Genomic DNA, 26,750 nt, shown 5'->3' with positions numbered 1-26,750 from the left:
CAAGGAGAGATAGGCCTCTAAGAAAGCTAACCAGGTCCCAGGAAAAGAGGCAAGACTGAAGGAAACAATAAAGGATTTGGACTTTAAGCCCTGGCTGCACTTGTGGTTATTACTGGCTGCCTCCAGAATCCCCCCCAAAAAACTGCTCCCAGAGAACATTATGTTTTAGAGAAGAATATTACAGAGAACAATGCTTCATAAGGTGGATGTGGGGAAGAAATGATTTCAGATGTGAGGTGGGACTGGATAGGAGAATGCCCAATAAAACCTCACAGAGATAGGAGATAAAGCATCTTTTTCATTTTCCCAAACAAGAAAAGATAGGGAATCTATGATGTTATAAAAGATTATATCCAACTTGCACTACATTTTTGCTCCTTCATTTTTCTTTTCCCTCTTCCGTAACTTTACTCTTCTTCCCTCATGACCATTTCCCAAAAAGAGCAAAAAAATACAATGATTAACAAGAGTTTTTTCCTCGCCTCCTCCTTCTCCTTGATTTTTTCAAGACCTCTCCCTATAAGATTGAAGGAATTCTGTACATACACACCTCTGTCCCTGCTTTCCTTAATGTTCACGAAAGTAATTACACAGCTGGGGAGGCTCTTCTGTTGCTACTCAGCCTGTTTTATCTCCTTGTGTTGTTTGCTCCCACACTGTGCCGACAGCATGATTATAATGTGGAAGCAAAGCAAAAAGTACCCCAGCGAAATAAACCAGCCTGACAGCTTCCCAAAAGCCACCCCAGTGATTTACTAGCTTGATAAACATTACACACTACTTAATAGAGCCTGATACTCAGTTCTTAGACAAGTGGACTTCCCCATTGAAGTCAGAACATCTGGCTACTTCTCTTCAGATTATTGTTACATAAGATTTGAAGTCAGAAGGAACATTGGAAGACATCTGTCTAAGCCCTTAATTTACACATGAAGAGTATGAGGATCAAAGGACTAAAGTAATTTGTGCATGATCATAATAGTACCAACCATTCAAGCTAAAATTCAAACTAGATTCTCTGAGATTCCAAATCTAATATTCCTTCCATTATATATATCATTTATATTTTAAAAGAGATGTCATCTCTTTGGAGGAGAAAACTGCCATAGCATCATAGATTTAGAACTGGAAATGATTTGGGAGGTTCTCTAGCCCAGTCCAATCTACAGTAATGAAACAGATTCAGAGAAGCTATATGACTTCCCTACGGTCACACAGCTGTAAATCATAAATAGCATTTGAAAACGGGTCTTATTGATTACAATCTAATATTCTCACCACACTAAATTGTTCCCATGATTCTGATTATATGATTATATACAGAGATGTATGAATATATTAAGACAATCCAGCTAGTTGAATGAGAGACAGTGTGATATAGTGGATAGAGAAGTAGTAGTCAGCATCAGGAAGATTTCAGTTCAAATCCTAAGGGTAAAGTGGTGAAGGGTCATTAAATTTCTTACTGTCCCAGGAAACCCTAAGAATACAAACTGTAAACAAGTTGTTCCTTGTAGATGATTTATCTTATAGTGGGGATTCACATCTTTTGTCCTAACCATATAACTATTGTTCCAAATAGAGAAATATTGGGGAAGCCTCATGTCAAGCTTTCCCATGTCAGTATAAAGTGCCCAGAAAGGATGTTGGACATGGAGTCTAAAGGCTTTGAATTCCAGCTTCATCAATAATCACCTTTCTATCTTTCCTTAGTGAAGAGAACAAGGGCTTAGTTTTTACAAAACAAACAAAATAAACAAACACCCTCTACTCCACCCCAAAAGAATAAAAAAAAAACCAAGGAGCATTTAAAGATTTAAGAAAAATTATGGCATAGCAAAAAAAAAATTACCTACACAGAACCTATGGATCATAACAAGCAGAGTAGATGATATAACAGATGAGAACAGTAGAACCTCAAAATTGGTATCTTCAATATGCTATGGATTGTAAGAGTGAATATTAATTAGAGATTATAATGATGATGTAAGCAAGGGTGATTAGATTTGAACAAAGAGATAGAAAAGTTGATCTTAATGTACTTCAAGGTCAATTTTTAAGACATCTTAAAAAAATATAAAAACATCTAAAAAGAGAGGGAGAGGTCATATATGAGGCATAGACTCTCTATGCATTCTCCTCCCCTTTCTTTTTTTTAAGATTTTTCATGAGAAGGCTGAACTTCCCCTTTTATCCTCCACAATATCCTGATATATGATCACCCAAAGATACTTATGTTCAAGCTCCTATTGCCCATCTAATTGAAGCTCATATTCTGGAAAATGTTGTTCATCCACTTATTTTTTTCCTTATTTGCATGGTCAGAAAAAATTTTTTGAATGGTTATATGCAACATCCAGGAATGTTTTCTGTCTCCTGGTCTTGATGAGAGTAGCATGTCATATACAAACAGCAATATTTGGAGGACTTCATCTATAGGGAACCCTTCTTCAGCTCATAGTTTTCACTGGTTCTCTTCCATGATTGTGAAGAATATTTTGGCAAGTATAATCTCTCCATTTTTACCTTTAGTTTGGTATTAATGACTAGAGAGGTCATATATATTTTATATAAAAATAGAAGGTGTTTTCTTGGAGAAACCTTTAAGGCTGAACTCTGTTATCCTGAATCAAATGATCTGATGATGTTGGCAAAAAAACGCACCAGGGGATCTTGTATTTTCTGTATTCTTCCAACACGTTTATAATGGTGAACATGTGGTTTACCATGGATTGTCTGCCTTTGAAATCCTACTTCTATTATCAAAAATATCTTCCATTAATACTCAATCTATACATATATGTATGTGATCTAAAATTTCTGCAGCATAGGGGATTCCAAGTAAGCAAATTGTTCTACCATTATCATCTGTTCTTCAATTTGTATTCTTAGAGTATTTCCTGGGATATTTAGTGGTTAACTGACTTGCCCTAGTTTATATATACAATATAAATAATAGGACTTAAAATCATATCTTCCCTGACTCCAAGTTGGCTCCATTCTGCATTGTGTATATGTCATTATGACAGATGTATTTAGAAATGTGAAAAAGGTAAAGAGGTTAGTAACTAGTAGTATATGCTCAGTTGCATTTTTTGGGGGGTAATAATAAGAACTGAGATTTTTTCCCCTAGATTTTTGGTACCTTTTTGGACACGTGAGAACTGATCCATCAATTCCCTTTGAATTGTGTCATCTCTGTCCTGGGCAACCTCTGTTTATCTAGTAGTCTGCTTTTCTGATCTTTGTTCTTCTCTGCTAACATTTTTTTTTTGCTTCCTTTATAATTACATCTGGAATTGTGATGTTCCAGTCCAAATGTTGTAGACCCACTGTTCTGAATGGTTAAATGAACTTCTTATCAACTCATTTACAGATCTCTTTCAACTACTTATGGTTATATTTCCAGTTTCATAATTAAATTCCTTTGGAATGACTTTGCTGCATTTGATATGTTGATAATATTTTTTTAGAATTTATTTTATGTTCTGCTAAATGAGGCAATAATGTTCACAATCTTCTGTCATATCCTATCCCCAAGTTAATATTGGTCCACTAATCACTACTTTTTTGGCACCTTCATTCGAATACTTTTGAGTCCATCTAACTGTACTATCACCCAATACACACATCTTTATCTTGTACATCTTATACATACAATATATGTATATACATATCTTGTATGTACAAGATATAGGTATATGTGTGCATTTAAGAAAAAATCTGATCTATAATTTCTGCAGCTTAAGAGACTCCAAGTGAGCAAATTCCTTTTACCTGTTTCTTTCACTTGTATTTCTAGAATATTGTCTGAAAATATGAAGAGGGACTTTGTCAGTTGCCTGTCTGAAATTTAGCTTTTATCTGTGGCATTACTTTATTAACTTATGATAATATCTTATCTATGTTATTTTCTTGATGTATCAAGGTGGTCAAAAACATAAATGAGTCAGGCATAATTTGTTTTTGGTAAAGTATTCTTAATAATTGCTACTTCCCTTTCAAAATGATGAGAAAACAACTGATAATACTTTTTAGAATATTGTCAAGGATTTCAGTAATTAAGTGATCTATAGTTTTCAGCCTTCAACCCTTTAAAAATGAGATATTTGTCCTTTCCAGTTATTTAGCTCATATTTGACTTATTAAAAATCATGCATCATATTCTATTTTCAATTTATTATGGCAATATAGTACGTAATTTTTTTAGGTCTATGATTTGAACTCATTGAAGGTATTTCAGTTCCCTTACTCTATCTTTAGCTTGTATTTTAAATTCTTTTAAACTAATTTTCCTTTGTTCTTAATAATCTGTTGTTTTTTTTTTCTTTTGGTAGTAAGAACAAAAATAGCTTAATAATTTAATATTTTTGTCTTTTCATTACCAATTGTTATAATCTCAATTATCCTAATCACTGGTCATCCTTTCATTTATCTTACTTTTACCCTCAAAACAACTCACCATAATAATAAACTTTAAAATTTATTGTCTGACTTATATGTTCTAAGTTCTAGAATTCATGATATTATTTTTCAGGATCGTGGGATTTAAAAAAAATGTATTACCAGTTTTCTGCTTTCACTTTTGCCTCCTATTTATAATAAAAGAACAACAACAACAACAACAACCTTAATCTGGTGGGCAAATTTCTTCTTCAAATATATCAGTTTCATTTAAAAGCTGTCCTCTTCCTTTCTCATTGCAGTAGACTGAATTTGTATTAGTACCATTTCAATGAAAGCAAAATGCAAAAAGGAATCACATATAACATCCAAAAGGAATTGAGAGTAGTGATGGCATAGTGATGTGTGATATGGCATGGATGTGTAGCATAGAATAACATTATCATACATGCATCAATGTGTTACATTACATCTATATGTTACCTTTCATGTAGGGTGTTTTGGCACCCTACTCACTCTCTGATTTGGCTCACTCATTCCAATTTCCTCCCAACCTACTTGTTTTAGATGCCCAGAGATAAACAATGACCATATGATTACACTCAAATTCTTTCAGGTTCAAAGAGGGTAAACATATTGAGGGAAAATACACCCCCACATCACTTTAGTTCCTGAGCCATCATCTAATATGTTTTCTAAATAAAATTATCCATTTCCCATAATTTTTTAGATTTTAGATATACTAGTTACCTAAGAATAAGGCAAAAAATAAGGTATGCTGTAGATGCTATTAAAGCAAGTGCATTATAATCAAACACACTACAATACACATACAAAACTGGATCCTAATTTTCTTAAAATGCACTAAGCATCTGTGTTGAAGAGTGTGGACACAGTTATAGAATATTGGCAGGGAAGTACATAAAAGAAAGAAATTGATGTACTTATTGGTAACCCATAACTCTAGACTGCAGATTATTATCCATTCAACAACATCTATAGTATATGAAAGGCTAAATATTTTTGATTGTTGGTCATCACTACTCTTGAACTAAACAACTTGTTTTTTCTTCTGTACTTAATCACAGTCATTTCTATGTCTTTCAATTTACTACAACCTTTAAAAAAGTGCTTAGATAGTGTTATTTCTTAATATGCATAACAATTTTCATTAAATCAGAAAAATGAAGAATACATCAAACTAGTTATCTTTGGGCTATACTTCCCAGCCCAGCCTGTTTACTCACTATTGTCAAATCAGAACAAAACTAACAGAAAAACAGTTCAGATTTAAGGCTCCTATTATTTGAATTATGGAAATGACATAAAATATTCCCTATAGCACAAATAAGCGTAAATAAAAAGGATAAGTCAGATATCAACAGAATTAGATAAAACAGACTGAATACTGACATTTTAATAATGAATCATTAAAATCTCTAGAATAGATTTATAGAGAATAAATGGAAATAGATGGATAAGAATTGCACACATGAGAACTTAAGGGAAAGGTGTGATTTTGGAAAAAAAAAAAGAAGTACCCACAGTGATAAAACCATGAGTATACAAAATAAATTATAGACATTATGGTCATAAACAAAGAGAATAAAGCCGTTTGGTTCTAGTAGACCTGACAAAATATTCAGGTAAATGGAATGATTTATTAGTTGATTCATTGCAAGAGCTTTTTTCCTTGATTCTAAGATGCTTAGGATTATATTTAGAACAGAGCTAGAAAACATGTCATTTTTTAGCAAATGAAAATAGTACTTGTTTGCTCTAGATATTAACCTCCAACCTTGTTATTAATCAAGGGCATAAAAGTATCATATGAAAGGAGAATGGTGAATTATTGGCACTACTGAAATCTTTAAAGAGGCATTGCTTACCTAGATGAATAATGATGTTTATGTCAAGGAAAATCATTACATGTAACATCTTTGGCTAGTCTCCTGCTGGAAACTTTAATTGACTGGTGAACTGAGGATTGTTGATGTCCAATTTGCTTTAGGTCAAAGTCTTCATTAAAAAGTGAATTCATTTTTTCACTTCTCTGGAGAATAGCTTTAATTTTCTTTTGAATTATAGTAATAATCCAGTCGTATTTTAAGTTCTCTACAACTCTAGTAAAGTCAAAATAAGAAAAAAACAATTTGGGCAGTTAGCTGGTACAGTGGATTGAGTGTTCCTAGAGTCAAGAAGATTCCATTTCCAGAGTTCAAATCTAGCCTCAGAGACTTAGTAGCTATGTGACTGTGGACAAGTCTTTTTGTAACCTTGGGTGCCTCAATTTCCTGATCCATAAAATGAACTGGAGAAGGAAATGACAAACAATTCCAGTATCTTTGCCAAGAAAATCCCAGATGCAATTACAGACAGTGAGACATGACCCAATAGTAAACAACAGTATTCATTAAAATTAGTGATGGTCCAGGCTTATTTAAAGTTCTGTTCTACTCTAGTAAAGAAAACTTTTATGAAAAATACTGAATAGCAGTTTGGGAAAGAAACATAACATAAATGAATTATTCTCCCATTAAATATGGTCTTTAAATCAAGCACTTTAAAATTATTCACAAGAAACAATTTCCTCTAGGGAATCAATCCTCTATACTAGACAATTTTGTAGAGCTTCATATCAGTCAGGGCTCAAAAACCTGAAACTCAACTTTCCCTGCATATTTTATCATCTACATTATAATGATATAATTTGTATTAAGCAAATATTTATGGTTACCATGCACTGGCAAGAAACCAGACATTGCCCCTGATTTTTAACATATTAAATTACATGTTAAATGGACAATTTTAATGTACATAAACATATGCCAGCAATAAAGTAAAATATAATTTATTTATATTTAATTAATATTAATGTATATGATTTATGTACAAAAATTATGTTCTCAAAGACGATTCCTTAATCATCTCTCATTATCTCAGCACACATTGCTTTGGAAGACAGTGGAGTTATATAATTCCCACCATGTTAGTAAAATTTCCAAAGATGGAGGAGGCTCAAAGCACTAAAAGATATGGATTTAGGATACTCTCTAATCTAGTATTAGTTTTGTATCCAGACTTAGAGAAGACATCAAATGTGGATGTTAGTACAACATATTAAATCACCTACTTGTAAAGTTATTTTTGATCATACAAATTTAGGATCTCTTTTTCCTAGAGACATCTGGAAGTATAATAAATAGATAAATCCCTGGACCTAGAGCCAAGATGACCTGAGGTCAAATGTGACAAACTTATCAAGTGGGACTCTGGGCAACTCACTTAACTCAAATGCAAAAAAACAAAAACAAAAACAAAACAAACAAACAAAAAAAAAACCCCATAGTAATAAAATCAATCTTACAGGATTGTTTTGAGGATCAACTGATGTAACATTTGTAAAAAGTACTTATCACAATCCCTGACAGACTATAGTAGGTGCTATGTAATAGTGTACTTCTTTCTCTTTTCTTCTTTCCTTTTTATAATGGTCATTTATTTTTAAAATTCAAAGGATTCTATTTCAAACCCATCCCTTTTCTCTTAGAATTGTAACGTAATCTTGCATAAGTCAAAGGGCATTAAAAGTACAGTGTAATTAATGTTCTTTAATTAATGAAACATTAATTAATGTAATTAAATTAATTAATGTAACTTTCTATTCAATTATCTTCTGAGGGTACAATAAATCATACTTTTATTTGATAAAACAGTAAATTCTCAGGTGTTCAGAAACAGGATTTTTTTTTCTTTTCTGTCCCTTCATCATTGATCCAAAGCTTCATTCTATTTTACTTATTTTTTCCTGTATGAATACATATATAACATTTGTATTCATGTCTTTAAGATGCATTTTTGGTTAAAATGCAAAAATCATATTTATTTCAGAATCATTTGGGCAGCATGTAATATAACTTGCTTAACTATTGTAATTCACTTCTCTCCACTCAAACAGAAGAAAATCATGGACTTTGTTAAAACAAAGAAAAAATACATAATAACATGATAATGATAATAATATGTGATTTTAGGAGTGGGACACTGATGGTGAATATACTTTCAAGCATGTGAAAAGCCTTTTGCAAATGGCATAATATTCACAGTGACTCTATGATTTTCTCTTGGCAATTGCCTTGCCATCACAAAAACCATGCCTTAGAGTAATTAACTTTTTCATCTTCAAAATTCCTGCCATGTCCCCCTCCCCTTCTCATCCTAATTGATAAATCTTTCCATTTCCAACCATCCTTTTACTAGATTCCTTCGGTGTATATAATTTTTGTGTCTCTCTACTTCTGCTTTCTAATTCTTTAATCACAATCAAATCAATACTTCCTTTGCTCTTGAAAATAATGTTTTCATATACTGGCTTTTAGACCCATTTGTCAATCTATAAGTTTCTAAAAGCAAAATATTTAATTTTGGCCACTTGAGGGCAAGCATTGTTTCTCCTTTTGCATTTGTTTCCCCAGAATTTAGCATAATCCCCAGTCCCTGGTACATAATGAACAATAAATGTTTCTTCCTTATTTCTCTCTATTTTCCCATTCCTACCTTTTCTTTTTTCCCTCTTTCCTTTCCTCATTCTTTTCCTCCCTTCCTCCCTTCCTTTCTTCCTTTCTTCCTTCTTTCTTTCTTCCTTTCCTCTCCCCTTTCTGTCCTTCTTCCCTAAACCATGACTGACATACTAATTAGCACTCATGTTTTGATAGGTGTCATCAGGTTCAGAACCAAAATCAGTGCATCAAACAATCAAGGACTGAGAAGTTCAAAGACTTTGACTTGGGAAGTATATTAGATAGCATCAAGTCCAGACTCTTCATTTTAAAGATGAGGAATCTTAGGTTTCAAGAAGTAAGGTCCAAAGTCACATGGGAAGCAAGAAGAAGATCTAGTATTCCAAATTAGGTATTTAAATGTAACGCTCTTTCTACAGTACCATATTGCTTTCCTATAAGTAATAAATACCATACAGAAATGACCTGGAATCAGAACTGGAAGACAAGGTAATAAACTGAAATCACAATTCAAACATCAGTATAAGATAAAGTAGTGGTCAGAATTTCAGGACAGAGAAGAGGTACTTCCAAAGCAATGCAGGGTAATATGCTGTTGTGTCATTTTATGAATATTTATGACCAATGATACAGTCTGATCAATGAGGGAAAGTTATATAATTCATACCTAAACTGTAGACATGAAGGAAGTCAAAGATCCATACCTGGCTTCCAAGTCTTAGTTATAATCAGGTAGCAAGTGGTAGGGCCAGATATTGGAAGACCCTTACACTATTTAGTGTTCCAATCTTTAATTATGGATTGGTCTCAATGACAGTTATTTCATTTTAATATCTTCAATCAAGATTGATTATATACTCTTTTTTTTTGATGTAGACATGATCTTGGGTTCTGGAAAACAATGCCAGTAAAATCCTTGGCATGTCCTTCTAAAGTGAAGTGATTTGTTCAAGGTCACATGGGAAAATTACCTGAAGCCAGAGCTCAAAGTTAAACTCTTGGCTTCTAAGTTCAGGGATCTTTCAACCATTCACTTCTGGTTCCCTATGGTCAGCTATTTCAATGATCCTTTATTATTATATCACTCACCCTCATCTACTTATTCTTGCCTTTGTACTTTTGCTCATGATATTCCCTAAATCTAGAACACTTCTTTCACTATTTTCCACGAGTTAAATCATTATCCATTTTTCTAAAAAACAATTCAAATATCACCTCCAGTGCAAAGGCATCCTTTATTTTCCAGTAAGTAATGACATCCTTATTTCTCCCAAGCTTCATTTTTATGGATTAAACACTTATTACTATATATTATATTCATTTTATAAACCAAAACAAGATTGTAACTCTTTAAGAACAGGGATTACATTTTAGTTAGACTTTTTATCTTTCATAAATATAGCAAAATGATCTGTACAAAATAGATGCTTAAATAGTGTATTAGTGCCTAAGGATTTTGAAGGAGATGAGATATAGAATATAAGTAAGAAGACTGACAAAGGCAAGAAAGGATACCTTTTTTCCCCAAGATGTATCAAAAGAGGAGATTAAGGCATGAGGTAGGAGTAATTTGAAGTAAAGAATTCGAGAGAGAAAAGATGACCACAATAGATGGTTTCAATGATTTTGATGAAATATTATGTGATATCTGTAGTTGAGAAGGAGAAGGAGAAGGGTAGTATACGCAATACAAGGAAATAATATAAAGCACAGAAGCTTTGGGGAATGTGATAGAGAATCAATCAGATCCATTTGTATTAATAACTAGTTCATCTCACTTGACAATTTCTTAGCATCATAAATAAAATTTTCATTGCTGAATTAAAAATGAAAACATTTTGCTTATCATACATTGTTAATTAATTACATACTTTTGAAGTCAGTTATGCAATATGAAGTAGTGGTAAAAATGCAATTTATTTAAGAGAGGTGAGAAAGTAGTAAGGATAGTAAGAAGTTAATGGTTAGTTTGTTTTTGTATGCTGTGTGAAGTACTAGTATTTTCTAGATTTTGGTGTTCATTCCCCAAGTTTTTTTTAAGAACGATTTTGTCATGTAGATCATCAAGTGATATTTAAATCTCAGGGATAAAACTTTTTTTCCAACTTGATAAGAAAGCATTTTTATTTTGATTGTGAAATATATGATCAGAATAAGGTATAGACTATTTAGTGGATTAGGCTACTCATCATTTGGATATGGGAATATTACTTACATTTATAGTTCTAAAGATTTGGAGAGAATCAAAGAAAATCCAACAGATTGCTATTCCTACTTTAAAAATATATGAGAAATTACTTTTAAATCTAAAAAAGTAAAACTGTATACTATCCAGATCTGCCATCACTTATAAGCTCTATTTTACATAGAAAAGAACTTTCTGCCTAAAATCTCCATAAATATTCAAAATTAATGTGAAAATAAAAGACAGAAAATAGAAAATTAACAAGAAAAATATCAGTGATCTCAAATTATATAATATAATTTATCACTTTGGATCCATTTCTTGAGTTTGCATTTGGACTGGAATATCTAGTGCAGTCACAGATTAACACAGAAACCACTAACATCAAGAAACCTCCAGTATTGATAAATGAATGTAGGGCAAGTGTTGTCCAGGCATGTTGGATGACCATTGTTGGATGGCAATATGAGACTTCATACAGATAAGAGAAAACAAGGAATCATTACTATCTTTTAGGTGAATAAAAATGAAATTTGGTTGAAAACAAAATGATTCAAATAAATCAAATTTGTCGAAGGAAACCATTTAAATTACAAGAAAATAACATATGATAGGCAAAATCTGAAACCATATTTGAAATAAACACAAAAATATTATAAATATTAAAAGCACTGGAAGCTATTTTTCAAGTTTTTATTTTTTGTTTATTTCTTAAGCAATCTCTTCCCCTGGTAAGGTTATAGATAAATAATATCTTTAAAAATGATCAATTAACAGAGATTTATCAGCACTTCTTAGAAATTCATTTGATTATATAACAGTAATAAAGCACTTTTTCAACTCATCAACCTAGAGAAATCAGAGCAGACATAAAAAATAGACTAATATCACCAAAAACAAGGTCATTTTTCTTTTTACATATTAACCTGTTTTAGTTTTTTGTGTCTGAGATTGTGGATAAAGGACATTTTTAATATAGTTTCAGCATCCCAGAAAGATCTATGTGATTTAAAATTAGGGACATTTGTCTATTTCAATAAAAATAGAGTATATCTTTGACCAATGGAATCCTGTTACGCAAAAACCATTATTTGAATTGCTGTTGCCACCTAGTGGTTTTAAATAATATTTCATTATAGTGAGAAAAAATAATTTTCTTGCATTTCAAGTATTTTGGAATTCCTATTATAGTAAATGTTAACATAAACCTCTTCCCAAGAAAAAAGATAGAAGGTAAAAAAAAATTCAAGTAGCTAGAATTTATACAGTTTCAAACTTTTGAAAAGTGTATTACTTTGTATTAATTATGTATTAATTCACTTTATCCTTTCAATATCAGGAAGTTATTAAAATCTCCATTTTACAGAGAAGGAAACTGAAAAGATTGAATGAGTTGTCCAGTGGTATTTGAATTCATCTTTCTGGCTCACTCTGTGTCTAGCACTCTGTCTACAATGTCTCATAGTTGTCAGCAGGAAAAATAAAAAACAAAAACAAACAAACAAAACAAAACAAAACAAACAAACAAAAAAAAAAAAACCACGATTCATTTCATTTCTTTTCTTAGAAGTGATAATTAAAGATTTCAAAGTATTAAATATAATTCTATTTTACTGTAAGGACCATGACCCAAAAGTAACTAATATCTTAGCAGAGGATTGATATATTTTCTATCACATCATTTAGAAGTGGAAACCAGTTCAGAAAGTACTCTCAAACAAATGTCATTTCAAACTCATCCAGTAAAGGGCATAGCATAGCTTCTCTGAAAATTCAATATGATTTATAACTTTGAAATGGGGAGGAGAAAAAACTTATCAGATCATAGATTTAGGACTGGAAGGGAAGTATGCTTTAGCTTTCTATTTTTGCAATGAAAAAAAATGACGTACAGAGAGATTAATTACCTAGGATTATATAACTAGTTATATGTCTGAGGCAGAATTTAAACCCAAGTCTTCCTCACTGTATAAATCTAACTTGCTGTTGGGTTATTTCAGTCATATCCAACTCTCCATGACCCCATCTGAATTTTTCTTGGCAAAGATATTGAAGTGGTTTGCCATTTCCTTCTCCAGCTCATTTTATATATAAATAAACTAAGGCAAACAAGGTTTACTTGATCATGGTCACACAACTAATAAGTGTCTGAGACAAAATTTGAACTCAGATCCTGCTGATTTCGGGACTGGTTATCTATCCATTGTATCACCTAATTGCCCTGTAAGTTCAGCCCTTTATCATATTTTTTTATGTTCAACTCAAAGCCCCGCTCCTATAGGAGAATTTTTTTTCAGTTGCTATTGGGTCTCCTTTTAAATTTTCTCCCTTCTACTCTCTAAATATATTACATTTTACTAGTTATTTACATTTTGTCTCTCCCATTAGAATGCAACCTCCCTAAAAGCAGGGTAACTATGTTTTTTGTTTTGTTTTGTTTTGTTTTGTTTTTTTTAATAGTCTCTGCATTTAGCATAGTGTTTGAAACATACTAAAAGCTTAATAAATATTTATTGAATGTGACTTGACTATCTATAATGCCCAGCTACCTCTAAATAGTCTGGGTAGTTTTTTCCATTTAGAATGGATGTGTTTTTTTTTCTTGATTTATATTTAACTGGTTTTAAAGAAGCCATATGAGATGAGGTGAACCATTCTTAAATTTATGAAATGACATTAAAACTATTGCCTTTGTAATCTATCTTTTTGTAAGTTTAAGATATCTCCTTAGAATATGCCATCAGATTTTTTTACTTTTCAATTAATTTTTTTCTTATTACAATTCTTTCAGTCCTTCCTTTGTGAGACAGTATTCTAGAATTCAACATTATCTAGAGAGGATTTTTTCTTGAGGACCTTTATAGAAATACTTTTAGCAAAATACTTCTTACATGTCTCCTTATAGAATAAAGTTGACCTTAGTATTCCCTAGACTGCACAAGTGGTGCTAGTAATATTTCTTCAATCATATTAAGATGAAAACATTTCAAAAACTATTATTGTTGTTTAGTTGTTTTTTTAACTATTGGACTTTTCTTGGCAAAGATACTGAAATGGTTTGCCATTTCTTTTCTAGATCTTTCTCTAGATGAGGAAACCTAGGCAAAAAGGGTTAAATGATTTGTCTAGGGTCACACAGCTAGTAAATGTCTGAGGGAAAATTTAAACTCAGGTCTTCCTAACTCCAGGTCTAGCACTCTATCCTCTGCATCACCTATCTGTTCCCAGTACAGTTATGGAAATGCATATGGATAATGTAACTAGTTTGTTTAACATGGGAAGGTTTATGAAAAAATGCAGATGAAAGTCATAGGCTGAGAAGGTGGAGGTTGTGAATTTTACCTGATCAGAAGGGATTACCACATCAAGAAGACTACAAATCCATTGAAGTATGAAGTATTTGGTGTCCATTTGCATTCGGTACATCTTCATTATTTAACATATTGCTCATGTTGTATTGTCTGCTTTATATCATTAACTATAGCACAGCTGCTGCCTCCAAATATGCATGGAATATACATTTTGATGATGGTGGCACCTTTCTTCTTAGAAATATATTTGTTTGGAGCAAAGACATTAAATCAAACTGTCAAACAGAAAATTAAAACAAATTAAAAGTTTGCTAAATCTCATATTAAATAGATCTCCAATTCTTTCAGTAAAAAAAAAAAAATAAAGAAAGCTGGAACTGGGGCCTGAAGCAAATTCAAAACAAAGCAAAACAAAAATAAAAATGTTGTGAAAGAAAATTAGAAATGAATTCAGAGGCTTTGTTTTAAATCTCTGCTTTGCCATTTGTTACTTGTGACTTTGGGTGAGCCATTTTACCTGCATTAGCTTCAATTTCCTTATCTGTTTGATGATGAAATTGGCCTAGAAGATCTCTAAGATAACTTTTAAATTTATGATGAAACAAGGATTTAAAAAAAATACTAAATCAAAAAGAGAATAATAGAATCCAGATTTCCTGACTTGGGAAGGAACTTCTATAGGATACTCGACACCTAACCCAGGTGCCCCATTCAAAGAAATCCCATTCAAAAAATTGCCAAGTGGGCCATCCCATCACTGTTTGTATACCCCCATTGAGTTAAGAATTCAAATAAAGCAAAGCAATATGACTTTAAACAGCCCTAATTGTTATGAAATTCCCCCTTGTGTTGATTCAAAATTCAACACCCCATGATTTGTAGACATTAAAAAAAAAAACTATACAAAGAAAACCTGATCTGAATTAATAGTTCATTGTTTCTCTGAATTCTAAGAGCAACATTATTATTTTCATATATATTATCACTTCATTTATTCAAAAAGTTCAACATAAACATCCGGAGAGCAAGAAATGATCAGGAAAGGACTTTGAGAAGCCAAAATAATTCCAAAATCAGAAAGGCATTATAGAATTATGACAAAAGAGGTGATTTCTGTCAGCAAGACAGAGATCAAATCTTCCCTTGGAAGGCATTGTCCATGTAATTCTGGGAAAACCATTTAACCTCTTTTTTTTTTTTTTTATTCATTTTTCCCAATTATCCCCTCCCTCCCTCCACTCCCTCCCCCCGATGACAGGTAACCCCATACATTTTACATGTGTTACAATATAACCTAGATACAATATATGTGTGTAAATACCATTTTCTTGTTGCACATTAATTATTAGCTTCCGAAGGTATAAGTAACCTGGGTAGATAGACAGTAGTGCTAACAATTTACATTCATTTCCCAGTGTTCCTTCTCTGGGTGTAGTTATTTCTGTCCATCATTGATCAACTGGAAGTGAGTTGGATCTTCTTTATGTTGAAGATTTCCACTTCCATCAGAATATATCCTCATACAGTATTGTTGTTGAAATGTATAGTGATCTTCTGGTTCTGCTCATTTCACTCAGCAACAGTTGATTTAAGTCTCTTCAAGCCTCTCTGTATTCTTCCTGCTGGTCATTTCTTACAGAGCAATAATATTCCATAACCTTCATATACCACAATTTACCCAACCATTCTCCAATTGATGGACATCCATTCAACTTCCAGTTTCTAGCTACAACAAAAAGAGCTGCCACAAACATTTTGGCACATACAGGTCCCTTTCCACTCTTTAGTATTTCTTTGGGATATAATCCCAATAACAGCAATGCTGGATCAAAGGGTATGCACAGTTTGACAACTTTTTGGGCATAGTTCCAAATTGCTCTCCAGAATGGCTGGATTCTTTCACAACTCCACCAACAATGTATCAGTGTCCCAGTTTTCCCACATCCCCTCCAACATTCATCATTATTTGTTCCTGTCATTTTAGCCAATCTGACAGGTGTGTAGTGGTATCTCAGAGTTGTCTTAATTTGCATTTCTCTGATCAGTAGTGATTTGGAACACTCTTTCATATGAGTGGAAATAGTTTCAATTTCATCATCTGAGAATTGTCTGTTCATATCCCTTGACCATTTATCAATTGGAGAATGGTTTGGTTTCCTATAAATCAGGGTCAGTTCTCTATATATTTTGGAAATGAGACCTTTGTCAGAACCTTTCCTTTTAAAAATATTTTCCCAATTTGTTACTTCCCTTCTAATCTTATTTGCATTAGTATTGTTTGTACAGAAACTTTTTAGTTTGATGTAATCAAAATCTTCTATTTTGTGATCAATAATGATCTCTAATTCTCCTCTGGTCATAAATTCCTTCCTCCTCCACAGGTCTGAGAGGTAGACTATTCTCTGTTCCTCTAATCTATTTATGATCTCATTCTTTATGCCTAAATCATGGACCCATTTTGATCTTATCTTGGTATATGGTGTTAAGTGTGGATCCATATCTAATTTCTGCCATACTACTTTCCAGTTTTCCCAACAGTTTCTTCGGAATAATGAATTTTTATCCCAAATGTTGGTATCTTTGGGTTTGTCAAAGATTAGATTGCTATAGATGTACCCTTTTTTGTCCTTTGTATCTAATCTGTTCCACTGATCTACCGGTCTATTTCTTAGCCAGTACCAAATGGTTTTGGTGACTGCTGCTATATAATATAGCTTTAGATCAGGTACACTTAGACCACCTTCCTCTGACTTTTTTTTCATTAGTTCCCTTGCAATTCTGGACCTTTTATTCTTCCATATGAATTTTGTTGTTATTTTTTCTAGGTCATTAAAATAGTTTCTTGGGAGTCTGATTGGTATAGCACTAAATAAATAGATTAGTTTGGGGAGTATTGTCATCTTTATTATATTCGCTCGGCCTATCCAAGAGCACTGAATGTCTTTCCAATTATTTAAATCTGACTTTATTTTTGTGGCAAGTGTTTTGTAATTTTGCTCATATAATTCCTGACTATTCTTTGGTAGATGGATTCCCAGATACTTTATACTCTCAACATTTGTTTGGAATGGAATTTCTCTTTGTATCTCTTGCTGTTGCATTTTGTTGGTGATATATAAGAATGCTGAGGATTTATGTGGATTTATTTTGTATCCTGCCACTTTGCTGAAATTCTGAATTATTTCTAATAGCTTTTTAGCAGAGTCTTTGGGGTTCTCTAAGTATACCATCATGTCATCTGCAAAGAGTGATAGTTTGATTTCCTCATTTCCTACTCTAATTCCTTGAATCTCTTTCTCGGCTCTTATTGCCGAGGCTAGCGTTTCTAGTACTATATTGAATAGTAATGGTGATAGTGGGCAACCTTGTTTCACTCCTAATCTTACTGGGAAAGGTTGTAGTTTATTTCTATTGCATATTATGCTTACTGAAGGTCTTAAATATATGCTCCTGATTATTCTAAGGAATAATCCATTTATTCCTATACTCTCAAGAGTTTTTAGTAGGAATGGATGTTGGATTTTGTCAAATGCTTTTTCTGCATCTATTGAGATGATCATATGGTTTTTATTAATTTGATTATTAATATGGTCAATTATACTAACCATTTAACCTCTTAATACAGCAGGCAATTCATTAAGCCTAAATGAAAAATGTAGAACTGAATTTACGTTGTTAAAAGTGGTAAGGAGCTTTTTCCACCAATGTTAAAACAAAAGAGCCTACACTAAAGTTTAGCTGTTTATCTTTGTAGGTGAGCCTTTTATAGTTCATTTGTTTTTACTTTAAATGTAATTCAATTTTAAAAAATGCTTTTCAACTCAGAAAACAGTTAAAGTCATTAGAAGTTTGCATATAGGAAAAGGCTGTAACTTTTCTAAACTTTGAATCTCACCCAGTATTGTGCATAGTCCTTTTCTCCCAATGCTGCTTAATAAATTTTTGGTATATGTCATAAAATATATAATAATTATAAGATAATAATCTCAAAAGCAAGTATTAGTGGTGACAATCAAAGGGTAAAGTAGAACTGACAAAAGTTATTTGAAAAAGTTGGCATTAGAGCTAAGTCTTTTGAAAGAAGCCACAGAATCTATAAGACAGAGGTGGAAGACAGAAAATATTTTAGTCTTGAGAAAATTAATGAAAAGGCTTGTGAGGAGGCAGAATATCATGTGTGAAGAACAGAAAAAAGCTATTATAACTATGAGATGTAAAAGACAGGAAAGTATGAGAAGATGAGGTAGATAGAAAGGAGAAAAGACCAAGTTATGAAGGCTTTAAAAGGCAAAGAGACAATTTTTGTATTTGGTCTTCGATATTATGGAGTCACTTGAATAGAGGCTGACATAGACTTGTACTTGACAAACATCACTCTGGCAATTGAGTAGAAGATGGACTACAGTGGAGAAAGATTTGAGATAAGAAGATCAAACAATATGATGTGATAAATCTAACATTAAAGTAGTTGCTAAATAAGTAGAGAAAAGAGGACATATAAAGGAGGCATTGTGAAGATGGAGATAAGCCCTAAAAATAGATTGGATATGTGAAGTGAGTATAAGTGAGGAATCAAGCATTATACTGAGATTATAAGCCTGAATGATTGGGAAGATAAATGGTACCCCTGACCACATCAAGAAAGTTTGATAGAGGGAAGGTTTTGGGGAAAAGATAATGAGTTCAGTGTGTCATGTGTTGAATTTAAGATGTCTGTGGAAATTTGTAACGTGCTCTCCTGGCAGTTACAATTACTAGTCTGTCCTAGACCCACCAGAGTACCTTTGACCATTGTCCTTTGCAGTGTGAGCTCTACCTGGCTCGCCTCCTCTGAGGCCTTCTAAGGTCTCTGGACACAATCTCTTGAATCCATAGCTTAATAACCGGTAGCGCACTCAAGAACAGCCACGTGTAATCTTAAAAGCCTTTATTATACCTACTCACATAATGCCCTGACTGATGCCCTGACTTGTTGGTTCCTGAGTGAACACCTGGTCAGAAGACCCATGTGTTCACTACCAAAACCCTTACCTCTTTTGGCTACCCATCTTGGCTTGGCCACCCAGGCTGGGAAGCCAGGGTGAACAGCAGGAGGTTAAAGAGGGCGGTTGCTGCCTGCAGTGGGCTTACATAGGGCCTGTGAGGTCACACACACAGCCAATCAGCGAGAGAGTCACCCATTACGAAGCTATCTCAATATGGCCAGGATCCCGCCCAAGGGCAGTCCTAATATCCACAGAAATTACTTCTGGGCCTCAATCTCCCGATGCACTGTGTCTGCCCATTTAAAGGGCCCTTACAATTCCCTTTCTCTTGTTTTGCGGGAACCGCACATCTCACCAAGCTAAACTTTTAGCACCAGCTATAGTTCACTTGATCCATGAGATGACAGAGTGTTATGCCCAAGGAGGTACAAAGCAGCAGATCAGTAAACAGAAGTATGACAATGAGAACCAGGCTCAACAGTGGCCCAAGTGTTCAACCCATTCATCAAAGTCATACTCGAGATAATAGGCCAAAGAGATTGGATGCCAATGAGCTAGGATGTCAACAATGAGGTGGGAAGTCAACAAGGTAAAACATCACAATTCTAGTTAACAAATATCAGTAGGTAGGTTGTCACAATTCTAGTTACATTTATCACAGTTCTAGACCAATTCTAGTTTCTTACAATTTTCTGTTGCACTTTTCACACTCCTAGAACAATTCTAGTTTATCACAATTCTCTATTACACTTTTCACAATTCTAGAGCAATTCTAGCTTATCACAATTCTCTATTGCACTTTTCACAATCCTAGAACAATTCTAGCTTATCACAATTCTCTATTGCACTTTTCACAATTCTAGAACAATTCTAGTTTCACAGGTGCACATAAGCAAAGTCATGTCCAGTAACATTGTCTCAATAACAATGGCAGGTGGGTGTGTTGGTTTTTCACCCACTAATTTAAAAGCATAGTCCTTCAATAGAAAGCATAGGGCAAAGCCTCTTCCCAGGCCACCATATGGCAAGTGGCCACGGGAGAAGCAAGCAGGCCCATTGTCCATTTACAGTCTTTATATTGCGTATCACCCAAAACAGTCCATCTCAGCTGCAACACTGGAACCGTGTCTGCTGTCTCTGGTGTCACGGTCAGGAGGGGCATCGCTGCCATCAGCGTCTGAAGGGCTGCTGACATCTGGCTGGTCTCTCTGGACTGTTGTCTGGTCCTTCTCTTGGATCCCCAGGTTACAAATGTCTCTGGTGGGGATGAACTCTGCTGCTGGATCTGCACCTAGGAAGGAATGTCCCCGGGGCCCAACTTGGGCCTTTCCAAATGCCATCCAGGCCTTTCCACGTGACAGTGGAAACAAAGTTGTTGTCAAAAAGATTAACAAAAGTCAGACAAAAGTTAGTCAGTCTGTCACTTAGCTGCACTTTCTGTGTATGCCCGAAGTGCATTGCTAAGGTAAAAGGCAAAGAATTTAAAAATGTAAAACCAAAATAATTTAAAAGTGTAAAACCGAAATAGATTAAAAATATAAAACCAAAATAACTTTAAAATGTAAAATCAAAATATTTTGAAGATGTAAAATCAAAAATGTTTAAAAATGTAAAATCAAAATTTAAAAATTGTAAGCAATCACATATCCCAAAATTCCCTTCTCTTGTTTAGAAGAGAAGATCTTGGGGATAGTCTGTGCAGTAATGACTTTACTAGAACACTCGGCTATATCCCTGAATTCTTTTGCCTAAAAATCAAAGTTTTGAGTTTCTGATACCGAATTGTACTCCAGGAGTGTGAATCAATAAATCTGATATCGCTTTTCCTCCTGGGTCAAAGATCACACACTGTCTATTTATTCTAGTGATTAAAACAGCAATTTTCCAACCCATTCTAAACATAAACACTGTTTTATAAATACCCGTAGGGGGTTGGGAAATCAAGCTCACCTGTGGAAGTGGAAAATCCACGAGGTAAGAAAAGAGGAGTTCTAACTCTCCAAAGATGATCCTAGCAGTTTTACAAGTATAAAACTCCACTCTCTCTAACTGCAAGGTCTTGTCCCTGTAAGGTTTCTTAGAAATTAACTGAACTGTATTTTTAAAACTTTTCTGATTATAGTCAATACCCCACAATTCCTTTTTGCCTTGGGGCATAAAGCCTTCTCCTGTCCTTTGAAAAGAAGACACAGGAGTTTTGAATGGATTAATGGGCAGTGCTGATAGTATTATCGCCCTTCCTTTTCCTCCTCCCCCTTCTCCCTTGGCCCAAGAAGGTGAGGCAGAGGGAAGAATTGGAAAATTCCCCAAAGGCTGATTTAAAATCAAACCTGAGCTTTGCACATAAAAAGAACTAAACTTCTCAATGGAATAGTAATCAATAAATTCCTTAAAACAACAATGCACAAGGTAAACCAACAAAACGCTAAGAAGAATTTCTACAACTTTAGTCCATGTGGTTCGTTTATTTCCTTCCTTAGTTTCAGCCACTGGTTTGAACTCTTCCTGTTCTATCTGTAGTAACCCAGCTTTTTCTTCTTTCTCTATCTCCATCTGTAGTTTAACCTGCAATTCCAGCAACTCTTGCTGTGGCATTTTATACTCTCTACTATCATACAATCGCATTAGCTCTAGGTTGCTCCCTCTCCGAGATATATTTACTGGGTGTGGGGATAGCCTTTGTGGAGCTTGATTACAAGCTTTCTGCTGTTCTTCAGTGGTGATCTTTGTTAAAAGATCTTCCATCTGGCTCTTTAACCTCTTGATATAAGCATTATGTTCAGCTGTGTCCTTGAGTCTGATCCCAGATTTACCTGGGTCCATATTGCTTCTCTGTCTTCCCTCTTAAGTGGTGTTTCTACTGGATCTTTCAGAATCTTAATTCTGAATATTAAATATTTTCAAAACCTGATAATTCCTGATGCGTCCACGTTGGGCGCCATTTGTAACGTGCTCTCCTGGCAGTTACAATTACTAGTCTGTCCTAGACCCACCAGAGTACCTTTGACCACTGTCCTTTGCAGTGTGAGCTCTACCTGGCTCGCCTCCTCTGAGGCCTTCTAAGGTCTCTGGACACAATCTCTTGAATCCATAGCTTAATAACCGGTAGCGCACTCAAGAACAGCCACGTGTAATCTTAAAAGCCTTTATTATACCTACTCACATAATGCCCTGACTGATGCCCTGACTTGTTGGTTCCTGAGTGAACACCTGGTCAGAAGACCCATGTGTTCACTACCAAAACCCTTACCTCTTTTGGCTACCCATCTTGGCTTGGCCACCCAGGCTGGGAAGCCAGGGTGAACAGCAGGAGGTTAAAGAGGGCGGTTGCTGCCTGCAGTGGGCTTACATAGGGCCTGTGAGGTCACACACACAGCCAATCAGCGAGAGAGTCACCCATTACGAAGCTATCTCAATATGGCCAGGATCCCGCCCAAGGGCAGTCCTAATATCCACAGAAATTACTTCTGGGCCTCAATCTCCCGATGCACTGTGTCTGCCCATTTAAAGGGCCCTTACAGAAATTCAGTTAAAATCGCCAAATGAACAGCTGGTAATGTAAGATTGGAGGAGAAGAATAAGGTTAGAGTTGGTAAATAGACGGAGAATCATCTGCATAGAGAGATAAAAACTGAAAGTATCAAAGTTGATGATATGACTATGATATTATAGAGCAGGGCATCTTAAACTTTTTCCACTCATGTTGCCTTTTTGCCTAAGAAAGTTTTAGTGATTCCAGGTATATAGGAATATAAAATAGATCTACAAATCAAACACTCATAACAAGTCACAATTTTGTGACCTCTGCATTCAGTTATGAAACCCTATATGAGGTCAGGACATATAGTTTAATAATCTGGGCTATAAAGGGAGAAAAAAATTAGTTTCAAGATGGAGCACAGTGAGATTTCCATAGGTAGTAGAAATGATCTGAATAAACATTCAGCAAAAGAGACTGGAAAAGGACATATAAAAAGAAAATTAGAAGAGATTTAGAATCACAACCTAAAGAGGAGAGGAAAATCTCCAAGCTCACCAGTATCAAAGGCTTCAGAGTGTAACCTTAAGAAAGATGAGGATTAAGAAAAGGTCATTGGATTTGGCAATATAGATATCACTGGTAAGTTTGGAAAAAATAACATTAGTCACATGATGAGATTGGAAATTAGACTTCTGAAAAATGAGAAGAGAATTAAAAAAACAACAACAAGAATGTAGAGGGATGGATTGTGGACATTTTAATAGATGTGAGGTGGAGGATGATTGTTTTTTCCTATCTAAATCTATGATTTTATTAGGGTAGGAAAGTCCCTTTGAACAGGCTTCTTTCTTTGTGAAGATCAGCAACTGTACTGCTTCCTGTCTTAGAAATTTTCCTGGAACAATAAGATATTTAGTAATTTACCTAGTCACAAAACATTATGTATCATAAGTGGGACTTAACCCCAGATCTTGCTGACTTCAAGTTTAATTATCTATCTATAGATATGAGGCTTATCACATTCATGCTAAAAGAACATTATCCTAACTAGCAGAATTGTCTTCTCAAAGACACAGAATTATCATCACACCTTTCTGTAGACTTGATCTTATTGGATCTTTATGACAATCACATGAGATAAAAAAGATAATTACCATCATTCTATTTTGTTTCTCCATGCAAAGGAATGGGCAGGTAAGATTAAATTGATGAAGGGAAATTCCAGAGAGGAAACTCTTTCTACCAATGCAGGTCAGGCAGCTCTTTTACAATATATAGACTTAGAAAGCTGTGCAGAGATATTTAGAAATTAAATAACCTGTTCTGTGTCAGACAACCTGGATGTATTAAAGTCAGAATGTTCTTGTCCACCACTCTATTTACTGAAATGTGTGTTTCTACTTGAATATTGTGGGTATTATTTCTTCACACATAATCTCTCATTAGAATATACATGCAATGCTCTCTTTTTGAGTGTATAGAAAAATGAATAAGCAAAATATTTACAAGGAAATTCTAAGGGCATAACTGTTAATAGTGTGATGTGGTAGGCACACAAATATAATGCAATATGATGCTACTTTAATTGAAATTAAGTGTTCTAAATAAGGAGGATGAAAGTCCAACTTCAATATCTTGAATATTTTGTTTGGTTCTGTCACTTTTTTAGCTAGAGCAGGAGAGGAGTCAAAATAAAACCTTATTACCATCTTAAATTATTTGAAATGCTATTATGTGAAAGAAGCATTGGAAATTCTATACTTGGTATTAGATATAAGATCTAGAACCAAAATGTGTAGAAATTGAAGGTAGGGAGATTTTTAGTTTTTTTGAGGAAAATTTTCTCAACAATTACCACTGCTTAAAGGTTAAATGGTAATCTAGAAAGTCAAAGAGTTTCCAGTCACTGGAGTCTTTAAGCAGTCTATATAAACATTTGTCAGGATTTTCCTGACAGAAACCATTATTTTATTAAAGGTTTGATCTAAATAACCTCTGAGGTCCAAAATTTTGTGATAGTTAACCTCATCAGTAAGCAATGAAATCAAACTAAGATCATAGAACTAGAGCTAAAGGAGACATAAAGGCATCTACTCCTACTTTTACACATAAGAAAATTGAAGCCCAGATTTATTAAGAACTTTGCTGAAGGTAACACAAGTACATAGGAGAAATGGAATTTTCAATTTCAAATGGAATTTGAGTATTCTGTCATCAAATGTACTGCTCTTTCCAGTAGTTTTTGCTTATTTTATTAAGGAGAAAATGATAATATTTAAAGCCTTTGATTACAATATATAGTTGACTATAATAGTAATAATGATGATGACAATGAAGATGACAACCCCTTCAAAGTCAAATCCATTGTCTAAACCATGGTGGGCAATGGCAGAGAAAGGTAATTCCTGCAGTAATGATATACAAAAGAGTTTTCATATGCCCTAAGACAGCTACAGTACTTGGGCAATTTTCACAGGAATACTTAAAATTGAATAATTTCAAGACAGTGTCACCATCTACTGGAAATTCTCTGAAGCAGATAAGTTTGACCAGAAAAATGGGCAAGCAGTAATTGAACATGAAATGAATTCAAAATGTGAATTTTATTAGTTTGTGTCCCTAATCACATCATAAGAAAAGTGGGATCATATCTTATTAGATAAAATTAATACTTCCTCCTTTTGTACATGTAAGTTAAGCAATATTATATTACATATAAATTTAGGACAATTTAAAGAATTCATTTCATTCCCAAATTCACATGGAATTTGTTAAATCTGAAAAGGATATAGCTAGAGAACATAAAGTATTTAAAATATATACTTCACGCAAACTCCAGAAATTTTACTTAACAAGGAAACAAATAAAAAATAACGCCAAGAGGAAATGGGAACATTTGGAATGGAATTTTCTGGTTTTCCTTTTAAACAAGTTTAATAATAATACATTTTTGTTTTTATATCAGCTCAATTTTACCATCAATCTCCCATATAACCATCTTTTTTTACAATAAAAAAGTAGGAAAAAAGGGATAAAAAGTTAATAAAACCAAATCACCCCATCAAACAAGAGCATCATTATGCTTGGTGTTCAAATTGTTTTCCAAAATAATTGCACCAATTCACACCCCTATCATCAGTATATTAGGGTGCCAATTTTTCTACAACTTCTTCTATATTGATTATTTATATTATTTGTCATCTTTACCAATTTGTTGGATACATAGTGACTTAAAAAAGAATTTTTAAAATCCCTTTTAAGCTTTATTTCAATCAGAAAACAACAATAAGAAAGTATTTTTAAGTGGCTAAGTATTGCTAAAATTATCATTGATTAAAACACCCTAGCACATTTAAAGCTAAAAAAAGTAAAGCATTTTATTAAAAACATCATCTATCTGTAGTTTGTGTTTTTTAAATCACAGGAAGAAAGGTGTACCTAACTATGAATAATCTAAAAACAGGAGTCATATCTGATGATATCAGAAGTGACTTGAGGATAACATTGAAGGTTCATGGATAGGTATCAGAAAAAGCACGAATTTCTACTTGATTTATGCCATACAAGTTCACATCATCAAATAAAAATAACAAGAAAGAAAACCATAGAACACAATCTAGGAAAGATGCATATGTTAAAAATTCTTGACACTCAATCTATAATCGAAAGAAAAATTTGATTTTATATAAAGTCAACAATATAAGAAACACAATTCTGTATCAATATATTATATACTTATCTATCAGAAGTCCAAGATTAAAAGAAATATAAGAACGAATTCTAGAAAAAGAGAATTTAGAAAAATCTGACTCTTTATATGGTCATGTTATTAACAACAACAACAACAACAAAAACCCCATAAAT

This window comes from Sminthopsis crassicaudata, chromosome 1 (assembly GCF_048593235.1).
Source record: "Sminthopsis crassicaudata isolate SCR6 chromosome 1, ASM4859323v1, whole genome shotgun sequence".
Classification (NCBI taxonomy): Eukaryota; Metazoa; Chordata; class Mammalia; order Dasyuromorphia; family Dasyuridae; genus Sminthopsis; species Sminthopsis crassicaudata.
The sequence above is the reverse complement of the archived record's forward strand: the minus strand, read 5'-3'. Positions refer to the sequence as shown.